The sequence below is a fragment of the Pseudonaja textilis genome, chromosome 2, assembly GCF_049901715.1.
Source record: "Pseudonaja textilis isolate UNSWEBS1 chromosome 2, rPseTex1.2, whole genome shotgun sequence".
In the NCBI taxonomy this organism is placed as follows: Eukaryota; Metazoa; Chordata; class Lepidosauria; order Squamata; family Elapidae; genus Pseudonaja; species Pseudonaja textilis.
Genome location: NC_141991.1, coordinates 123,864,849 through 123,875,710, shown reverse-complemented (window position 1 = coordinate 123,875,710; position 10,862 = coordinate 123,864,849). Strand labels below are relative to the sequence as shown.

General features: G+C 38.5%; 1 long non-coding RNA gene across 1 annotated transcript; it reads right to left on the bottom strand.

The window, feature by feature from the left end:
* Window positions 1–2,472: 2,472 nt before the first annotated feature.
* On the bottom strand, window positions 2,473–8,567 carry LOC148127057 (uncharacterized). The gene is made up of 3 exons (XR_015741894.1): window positions 8,287–8,567; window positions 6,210–6,253; window positions 2,473–2,626 (listed from the first exon to the last, which is right to left on the bottom strand). It is a non-coding gene; the product is annotated as an uncharacterized LOC148127057 (long non-coding RNA).
* Between the last annotated feature and the right edge of the window lie 2,295 nt (window positions 8,568–10,862).

Genomic DNA, 10,862 nt, shown 5'->3' with positions numbered 1-10,862 from the left:
ATAAATACTCTGTGAACTATTAGGGAGGGGCGGATTTCACCCTCTTTCTCTCACACAAATTATCTGAACTAAGCGGTCTCTTACTCCTCTGGAAGACAGCCCCTTTCCCTCCTGGGAATCTGGCCCATGACATTGAATCGTAGAAGACTTGTTGAAATGAATACATCTTCCAATCATGTTGTATGCTCAGTTGAGGAATTTTGCTGAAACTTGAAGTTTGTCTTACATATTTAGTAATATTAAAGCAATGAAATGAAACCTGGAAAGATCCTTGGACTGGATAGGACTCCTACCAAGGGATAGGAAATCAACAAAGCAAGGAAAGCCTAGCTCTTGTCTTATTAGAGATATGTAACAAACAAATCTTTTGGAAAAAAGGCTATTGGTCTTATTGTATTCTGAGCTTTACAGAACAGTGACTTTCAAAAGGGAAAGGAGCCCATAAATAGTGTATGTTAGAATCTGATAGCTTTGGTAAATGTAGTTGCCAAGATTTTGACAGCTACTTTGGCATGAAGCTTATAGCAATATGACTTTTCATAATTTAGCCAGCATAGTCTGGTTTTAATGAAAGGATGTGAAGCCTCTGACAGGATTATATTATTGGTAAACATGTTGGCAGAGTATTTGGATAGTAATGAAACAACTGGAACGGCTTTGTTAGATGTCCTTGATGTGATGCCAATTAAGTTTTTAGAACAATCTATTAAAAAAAAAGAACCTTGAATCTCCATCACATTTTCTTTCACGGATAAACATTTATTATGCTACTCCTGCTTGCATAAATACTGATGGAAATATTTCCGCTATGATTAAGATGTGACATGGAACTTGTCAAGGATGTCTTTTATCTTCCTTCAAACTGATCCTGAGAATTTGAAAAATGAAAACAGTGCCAATGTGGAAGTGCCTATGAATTAGGAAGGCCGTACAGATACATCATTTTTCTTTGGCCAAAGACTGAACTTTGCCATTGAGTGATATTTTCGAGACATCACTCCCAAAAGTAGTGTGTAGGGACAGTCTAAAGCTACATTTAATTTTTTTAAGATGCATGTATTATAAATGTATGTTTATTCTACAATTAATATTCCCTTTCAATCCCCTAATTAGTTTTATGCAAAGACATCTGTTTTGGGGTAATTAACTATTTTGTTGTAAAGTTGATATGGGTTGGAGTATCTTTTAATAGATTTAAATACTCTTTAGCTCAGCAAATTCTTAGAAATATGTAATGTAAACCAAAAGCACAAGAATCCCGCACTAATCCACAATTTCAGAAATTTGTACAAAACATACGAAGATAGAATAAGAAGATAGAACCATAACTAAACACTAATAATATGAAGACTTTAGGCAATATATTATGGTAATCCTGAATTACTGTAATAAAGTCTCATATTGCTGATATGCCCAGATTTTACCTATTTTCCCCATATTTTAAATACATATATTAATATAATATCATATTGCAATTTGCTCCATTCCTACTTTGCAATTCTTTATAAACGTCTAAAAAACTTAATAAAAGCTTAATCCTCTCATTTAATTTTGACATTCCAATTCTTTTCTTCTCTCTGAGCAACAGTGGAAATAGCATTTAAACTGAAGTATGTATATATAATTCTATGAATGTTGTAATCTCTACAGGGAAATACTTAGATTCAGTTACAAAAACCTGCTGCAATGCTTAAAGATGGAAATTATTCATTCTGGGATGAAGAAGTTGAGGTGATTAGAAATATTGCAGAGAGGTTAAAATAGACTTGAATTTATAACTGTTGTGGTGAATATTGGAGCTTTTTTCTTTCTTTTCTATTTTTCTTCAATTTTTCTTTTCTTGCACTTTTTCCCTTTTCTTTGATTTTTCCTTTCTTTTTTCTTCCTTACTTTGTTAATTTGTGTTAGTTTTTATCTTTTTATTTAAAAGTTTTAATAAAAAATATACACCATTATCAAGTAGTTTCTGCCTGCCTCGTCACTGGATGCAGAGAAGGCTTTTCATAAAGCATATTGAGATCTATTTTTTTAATTACCATTGTTTATTTCTTTTAAACAGAAGTGAGGAATATTGGTGTTTTATTTGATAGAAAATATGGAAGGACCTAAAATATATATTTTTAAAAAAGTGATGCTCAAGATTTAATGGGTTGTAACCATTGGATCTTAAAGTTAATGGAGCTGGCAAAGCCCTTAAATTATGGGAAACAGATTACTTAAAAGTAACTTCTTTCAAAATGAAATACCAAGATTCAGAGGGTTTCTAAACAGATTGAACCACGATATTAGGAAGATACATTAATCATCACATCCTTTGCATATCGTTTAAAAGGAAAGTTTCCTGCGTTCAGTGGAATTTGGTTCCCTGAAATCAGTCTACATGAAATTGCAACCATAACCCAATATTTAACTTTTCCATCAAAACCAGTGAGTGCTGCTGACCTGGACTAAGGAAATGTTGGCTGCACTCTGTCTATTATTTGTACACATTTATTACATTGTGTGAAGAGTTGAAAATGCCTTACAAAGGTTTGTTTGATCCGATTGGGAATTTATAGTTTCATCAGGAAGTCAAGAAACGTCATCTTGAAAGAACGATGCCTGTTCAGGGAGGCTTCAGTTATTTCTAAAAAATAATAAAAGCGGGATAAAAATAAATACATTTTTGTTCAACAAGGAAAATTTAAAGAACTTAGCGCAACATTTTCCCCGGATTACTTTTATGACATGTATTTTAAGGATACTTTTTTTTATTTTATAATATTTTATGTATTTTATAGCTATTGGTTGCTATTGATCACAGTTCAAAAAGCAAAAGCAGTTTAGGAAAAATAACTAGTTGAAATAACTATTACTCAGAAGTAATCCGAGTTCATTTTGACTTTTTCTCAAAGAAACCCTCAGGAGGTTTCCCAGAAGAAGGATTGCAGACGAAGCTTTCTTTATCAGCAGGAGTAAAAGTGGGAGGATGGCTTGCTTACAAACAAACAGTTTCTTTTCAGCTGCAATCCCAAGATGCCATTCCAAATATTCTGGCTCTCTTCCACTAGCCCCGGAAATAAGGGGTCTTGTTCAATTGCATGCTTTGCATGTCCAACTTGGAGCTATTTGTCTTGGTCTGGAAAAAATGAAGAACTTTCTCCCCTCCAGAATTCAAAGCAAATTCCTAAGAACCATTCCTAAGAGGTCTGTAAGAGGCGTGCATAAGTGCACCATCATACCTCTCGTCCCTGTCCCATTGTCTCCATTGATTTGTATCTATTTCCTGTATTCTTACTCATGTTTATACTTATACCTATAATCTTGCAAGTGATTGACAAATAAAATAAATAAATAAAAAATAAAATCCATTCCAGTTTTTGATGGGAAATGTTGTCACATATTACTCCAAAATTGTATTCCTATTCTTAGTCTATCCTATAAGACTCGGTGAACAAGGAGACAATAATGTTTAAACTCATGTGTGATGAGTTTATCATCATAGGTTCATGCAGGTCCATCCAAAATAAATTCACTGATAAAGATTAAGCTTCCTCGAAGGAGTAGTACATAATAAAGGCTTCCAAATTATAAGGAACATTTGGAGGGTGATTAATGTTAAAACACATGTTTATTTTATGCTCTGGACTATTGACATTGAATGCATGTAAATCCTGAAAAATATGTAGTAGCCCTGGGCAAAAGAAAGGCAGAAAAATCACCCTAGGTGTAGGGATGGTGTAAAATATTAACACATGATAAATAATGGAACAATTAAAAATAATAGCACAGAGTTTTATCTCTCTGTTTCTTCCTATTTTCTTTCTTTCTTTCTTTCTTTCTTTCTTTCTTTCTTTCTTTCTTTCTTTCTTTCTTTCTTTCTTTCTTTCTTCCTTCCTTCCTTCCTTCCTTCCTTCCTTCCTTCCTTCCTTCCTTTTTCCTTTCCTTTCCTTTCTTTCTTCTCTCTCTCTCTCTCTCTCTCTCTCTCTCTCTCTCTCTCTCTCTCTCTCTCTCCACACACACACACACACACACACACAGCATTTAACAGACAAGCATTTTGGAAGCAGCTCCTTTAAATTTCTCCAAGACTCGATTCACCCCTACCCCGTCAGACCACACTCCTTCTCACTCCAGCACTTTAACTCACACGGGGAAAGCGATACTTGCAGCGTCCATGCCTTTCTTCCTTTTCCCCAGGGAGAAAGAGGACATGGGGAACGGAAAGCTAGGAGAGCTATCACAAGTGAGTGACCGGGTGACCGGGTTGGGGGCATGGCCAGCCAGGGATTGCCACGGTTGGGTGACCCATGCCAAATAACCGCTACCAGTTTGCCTGAATAGGTGCGAACCGGTCAAATAGCACCTCGGAGTATTTTCCTTTATCAGAACACAGATTTACTGTTTTGCTACTGGGGGATGGATTCTGGCCCTCACCCACTCCCGCTCAAAATCAGCAACTTACAAAATACTGTGATGGGCTCCAGAAAAGTTTAATTTAGAGCAGTGGTGATGAACCTATGACATGTGTGTCAAAGATGACATGTTACAATGCCAGCATTCACCAACATCTGGCAACAACTATTCTTGAAAGTGCTCTCTGTTCTCAGAGAATTGTATGAGAATAGGATGTATTTTTCCAGGTTTCAGAAACCGCAGAAGCACATACTCTGAAGCTGCTTTAAGAAATAAGGTCTTGTGTGACGTATCTGGAGAAGTAGGCCGCAGGGCTTGTCAGGGAACATTGCCTGAAGGTACATCAGTGGAAGATCTTGGGAAACACTAGACTGTGACGCAATTGCACCACTCCTCAAGACTTGTACACCTTGGGGAACCACACAAAGCTTCCTTTTGGTGGTGCTAGAGCCAAAGTTGAGGCCTGGTGTCAACCTCAGGCCCAGCTTCGGTGCTGCTAGTGCTGTTCACAGTGGCCTAGGCCCAAAGGTTTCGCCATCAATTTCCTCTAATGGTTAAGGCAACCAGGCTAGAAACTGAGAGTCTGAGTTCTGGTTCTGGTTTCTGCCTAAAGCATAAAAATCCATCTGGGTGACATTGAACCAGTCGCTCTCAGCCCAATTCACCTCACAGGTGTGAATGTGGGGAAAATGGGAGAAAGAATGAATATTCGGTATGTTTGCTGCCTGAAGTTATTTTTAAATTTTAAAAATGGGGCTAAAAATATCTAGATTCTAGAAAAACGGAGAACGAGCAGAAAACTTTGTGGAATGGATGAAGTAGGAGAGCTCCTTCTTTTGCACATGGTTCATCTTGATCCTTGTTCAGGTTCATTATAAACGTAGCTTCATTAGCCAGAGAATTTTAGAAATAAAGAGCATAAGGCACAGGAGAAGGAAAATTATAGTGAGATAATGGAAGGAGTTCTTCCACCACAACTAACATCAGCCCACCACTGTATTCTGTTTTAGAATGGTACAAGTAACGATAAATTATATAAAATGCTGACAGTAACAGTTCTAAAATGAGCTGAAAAAATACCTTCAGGGTCTATGTGGTGAAGCAGGACCTCACTCACTTCGTCATATCAGTCTTAATCCAGCCTGTCAGCTGCTTCTCAGGCTGGCTGATAGATGCTGGCAGGTCAACCTGTTTCTCTTGATACCAGCCCTCCCTCACTGCCCCTCCAGCATCAATCTTGGCAGCCTGATGTGAAGAATATGAGCAGAATCTACAGCAAGGGAATTTATACCAACATTTGGCAATTTTAAGACTTGAGGACTTCAATTTCCAGAATTCCCCAGCCAGCCATTTTTCCACAGGTCTTAAAGTTGCCAAGGTTGGACATCTCGGATCCATAGGGTGGTTGGGGGCTTCCCAGCCCCACCTGTTCAGCTGAGCAGCCCTATCTATCCCACCAGCAGGAAGCATGAGGCCCTTCCAGGTAAACCAGGAAATGCACTTTCCATTTGCAGTATAATAACCTTGGGAAAGTAGAGGAAAATTTTCCCACTAATTTAAATCTGGATTCTTTCAATATATAAAAAAAAGTCTATATACAAGAAGCAATCTTTCAGTCGTGACTTATTTACTGGCACTATTGAAAGATTTTTCAATGCTAATCTGGTTTATATAGCGAGATGGATGCCATTGCCAGTAAATATATGGATTCCTTCCTAGAAAAGGAAAGGTCACTTTTTGCACAAGCAAGTTTCCAAAGGTATCAGTTCCAAAGTAAAAAATAAATCAATCAATGGATGCTGCCAAACACTTACCCTTTATGGGTTCCAGTCTGTTTGAAGATGCTATGTCTTCATACCTGAAATTATACAGTATTTAGGTGGCAAATTCAGCAGCCATTACTCAATACTTTAATCGATACTGCAAGAACCAACTGATATACTATGGAAACTGGGCTATCAAGTCACTTTATCAAGTATGAACATTAAAATTCATTTAAATAACTGCATTTCCAATATGAAACAGCCTACTGCTTATGTGGAGTAAAAATGGGTAAGGTAAACATGGGATATACATTAGTTAGAAACAAGAATGGCACCTTTTTTGCAGATACATGTCATCAGAAACCTTGGATTGACTATTGCACCATAATTACAATAAATTCTATCAATGATCTATTGCCACAACATATGTGAGATACCATATTTATTCTGAAGGCATAGATACCACGATATGTGAACTGTAGTACTCAGGAAATGCTTCACCCTAGTAAAGAATTTCATTCACTAAATGTAATCAAATTGATGACTTGTTTTTTTCTTTTTAAACCCACTCACCGATCAATGGGAAATAAATTTCCATGTGGGTATTTTTCAGCATCCCAACTGACCGCATTTCCTTTTAAAGAAATGTTTTGAAAGGTGGAAATTATGAACCACTGCTTTCATGTTTCCCTTGGGTGAACTTTTATTTTAGCTTGTCAAGCAACCGCTCACATTAGGATTGTGTTTCGTTCTTCAATTAGAACCAGTCGGAATCTTATTAAGCCAAAGAACAAAGGGATGTATGGGAATTCCAGCCAAAGAGAATGCAGCCCCTTCTGCTTCCCAAGCTGTAAAGCTTTCTACTGGCTGGATGTTATTTCAAGAGCTGTGCATCCCACCCATAGGCTTCTGTGAATCCAGAAGCTGATGGGCTCTGACGCCTTGCAAGCATCAAACTTATTCATGTTCAGGAATGGGAGGGTCAGGGCCATTGACACACACCAGTATCCTGCTGCCTATTATTTCCTGCCAATTCTGGCAGCTTTCCAAGCTCTGACATGACAGGTGGATGGAGTTCACAAGGAAATCATGTCATGAGCCAGTTTTTCAGGAAAGCTGTTAATTTAATTCACAAAGTGAGCTCTTGAGACAGAAAGGGAATCTAACTGAGTGGGAATGCTCATCTCTGATTGTTTTAGGAGAGTAGAGGAAATCTTTCTGATAACCCAGCTTTATCCAATGCAGGGGAGGTTCTGTTTTAGAATATTTGATTCCTGAATGGAAGCAGGGTGGACTTTTCTTCATAGTATATGGCTCTGTCCATTTGGTGAATTGTGCACTGAACCAGAGATATCCTAGTGGAATCAATATGAAAACAAGTTAATATCATTTGGCATACATGGAGATGTAGATGTAGAAATTAATAATTGAGCATGGATAAATAATGTATAATTTGGGGATACTTTTAAAGATTGTTGATGTTATTCCCTCCACCATTTTGTTTTGGGAGTACTCCTATGATAGCCCCATTGAGGTGGGCAGTTGGAATATTTCCAGATTGACAGCTCTAGTCCAACCAATCAAAAGATACACCAAGTAGTTATTTTTGCCCTTTACTCATTATGTCTCCATGAAACTAAAGTCAACAAACAAGGGAACATTCACAAAGAATTGAAGGACATCTGAAAAAGAAATCCCATTTGCTCTTCCTGAGCAAGCCCACCAGTACATAGAAAGCTATTTCATTTCCAGCAATCATCCCTCCCTAATTCATTTTTTGTTGAATTATGCTTCTTATACTCATTTTGCCTAAATAAATGGCCTATAAGAGATCACTTTGCTTAGGGTCATTAAAATATTAAGGGGTATGCTCTTACAATATAAAGCTGTGGCACAGAGTGACAATGAACAGGACATACATATTGCAAAAGAGCTACCGTCTGTTATACATGTCTGCATAAGGGTTCTTGTTCAATAACCCTTGGCCCACTATGTCATTGAGAGTTTGAAACCTGATCCAAACCTGAAAAAGCCTTAAATGATATTGAGCTGAAAGTTTGGGTCAAAAAAAAAAGGCTAACTCTATAATATCATCCTTGGGAAAATTATTTCTGTCTTCTATACTCACGTGCTGTTCAGATGGTTGGCTGGTGTTTCAGTGCACCTGAATTTTACAATACACCCAGTCAAATTGCTGGGCTAAACAAAATTCCAGCAGGGAAAAAAATAAGTATATTACAGCCAGAATATGCTGTCTTTGTTTCCCTAGTTGAAGCTTGATCAGAATTATTGCTTTAGTATGGGACTGACCCCCTCTGCCTTGCAGATGTTAACCACTGCCCTCATTCTGAATAATAGTGGGTTTTTAAATCCTCTGTCCACTGATTTAGCATTGCTGTATGTCCTGCTAATTGTCACTCTGTGCCACAGCTTTATATTGTAAGAGAACACCCCCTAATATTTTTAATGACCTTAAGCAAAGTGATTGACATAAGATACCCGTGTCAGATGTTCTAGTGACGCAATATGTTCCCCCAGTAGCAGGAAAGCTTCCTGCCGTGATTAAGTTCGAGCTATGAAAAGTGCTAAAATGTGTGGTCAGCTTTCCTCTGATGCAAGTGATTTTATTATAGTGTCTGGTAACTGTGGAGTGTAGCAACACAAATACTGAGTCTAAACATCCCCTCCCATATGTATAACTGCTGCTCTATTTAAATCACAGCTTGCACTTTAGAAGGCTAGGGTCTCCGTTGTGAACACTGTTTCCATGTGCACATTTTTAACAGAAGGGTTGGGGTTATTCATGCAATGATGTACCTCCACCGTTCCTTCATCTGGAGAAAGCCAATAATATTCTGAGAGGAAATTTCTGGGGCTTGATTTTACATCTCTCTAGACACAGACCATTACAGCATTTGTTGTAATTTAAAAGTTGCAATCCTATTCCTATTTGCTTACAAGCAAATTCTATTGGACCAAAAATAGGACAGTCCAGTTGTATTCACAACTGAGCCACAGGTTTGCTTCCATCTGTAGGAGAGCAGATTCTTAATCAACTACATGGCTCTATCTTTAAAATGTAGGACTACAATGGCCAATTTCGAAAACAATTTGGATCTTTTTTCCTATTAGATTCTTAAAGTGCAGGATGTCATGGCCCAAGTCACATCCTTTGGTTTGGAAACTTTCAGTCTATTCCCAGATGCATCTTACACACTGAGGAAGGAATGACACTTTGAACATGATCGGATAGACTCTGTTGTTACTACTTAACATGCTAACATGCCACAGAACTGAGTCTTAACACTGGAAATAGGCTGAGATGCTTTCACTCAAGTCCTGGACAAACCCCAAATTATAGCTTCTTTGACATGTAGAGAGATAGAAGAAACAGAATTCCGAGACCAACTTTGTCCCTCACCTCAAGTGTTGTTTTGGGGTACAACTTACAAGAACTTATAATGTCTCTAAGGTTCATCCTTTGTATTTTGGGGGACAATTCTTTTTGACCAAGCAACACATCTCTGCAAGCACAGCCTGGTTGTGAGTCAGTGGAGCTCAATGGCAAAGCAACAGTGATTGAAGCAGGGCCGTCATTTTTCTGGCATCCTTTTTCAGTCTCTCTATTGCCCTTTTGCTTTTTTACTCCTAGAGAGAAGGCCCCTGGGGGAAAGTTGAAATCCCTTATCCAAAGTCTGAATTTTGTTCCTGCAAGAGGCTGTTGAAATTAGGTTGAGGATATATGAAATTAGGCAGAGCTTCTCTGTTACTATACTAGTTACCTCCAGCCAACAGCTTCTCTTATGCCAACCGACATAGCCAAATTTTAAAGCATTTCCTGAAGGCCAGGAGAGGGGGGGATAGATCTCACCTCCAGTGGCAAGATGTTCAAAAGCTAGAGGCAGAAAAGATTCTTCTCCTGGACCCAACCTCGCAGCTGGAATTCCTTGGCTGATGGGGTCTGCAATAGGATATTTTACTAGCGTGTGGAGAATGGGCCAATCCCACTGAGGAAAGATGGCTCCTCAGATATCATGGGCCTATGCCATAAAGGGTTTTAAAGAGAATTAATTCAACACCATGAATTAGCTGAAAGCAGATCAGCAGCCAGTGCAGCGTGATGTTATGTGTGCTATCCTAGGAGCCTCAAAACGGTCTGTACTGCTGCATTCTGGAACAATTGTAGCTTCTGAACACTCTTCAAGGGTAGCTCCATGTAGAATGCATGATCCAAATGGGAGATGACCAGAACATGTGTGACTGAGCGCAGGGCCTCACAATCCAGACAAGGGGTACAGTTGGTGCATAATCCAAAATTGTGTAAAGGTTCTTCTAACCATGACGACCATCTACTCTCTGAGCAGGAGTCATGAGTCTAGGAAAGTCCGAGTTGCACATCAGGTCTGTTTGGAGAAGTGCCACTCCATCCACAACTAAAGATAAACCTCTGGATCCAAAGACTCCATCCTTTGGAGTTCAGTAGAAGCCTGTTGTCCCCCATCCAGACCCCTGCAGCCTCTAGGTGCTGTGAAAGCACAGCCACTGCATCACTTGGCTTACCAGTGAAACATGGCTGGCATGTACTCTGAATTCAATTCAACAACATGCCAGAACATTTTATTTGCATTTAATGCATTTAATTTGTATATACATGTTATCATTTTGTGTTTGATTTCAGCTTTTTGAAATTTTACTGCTTTAGGC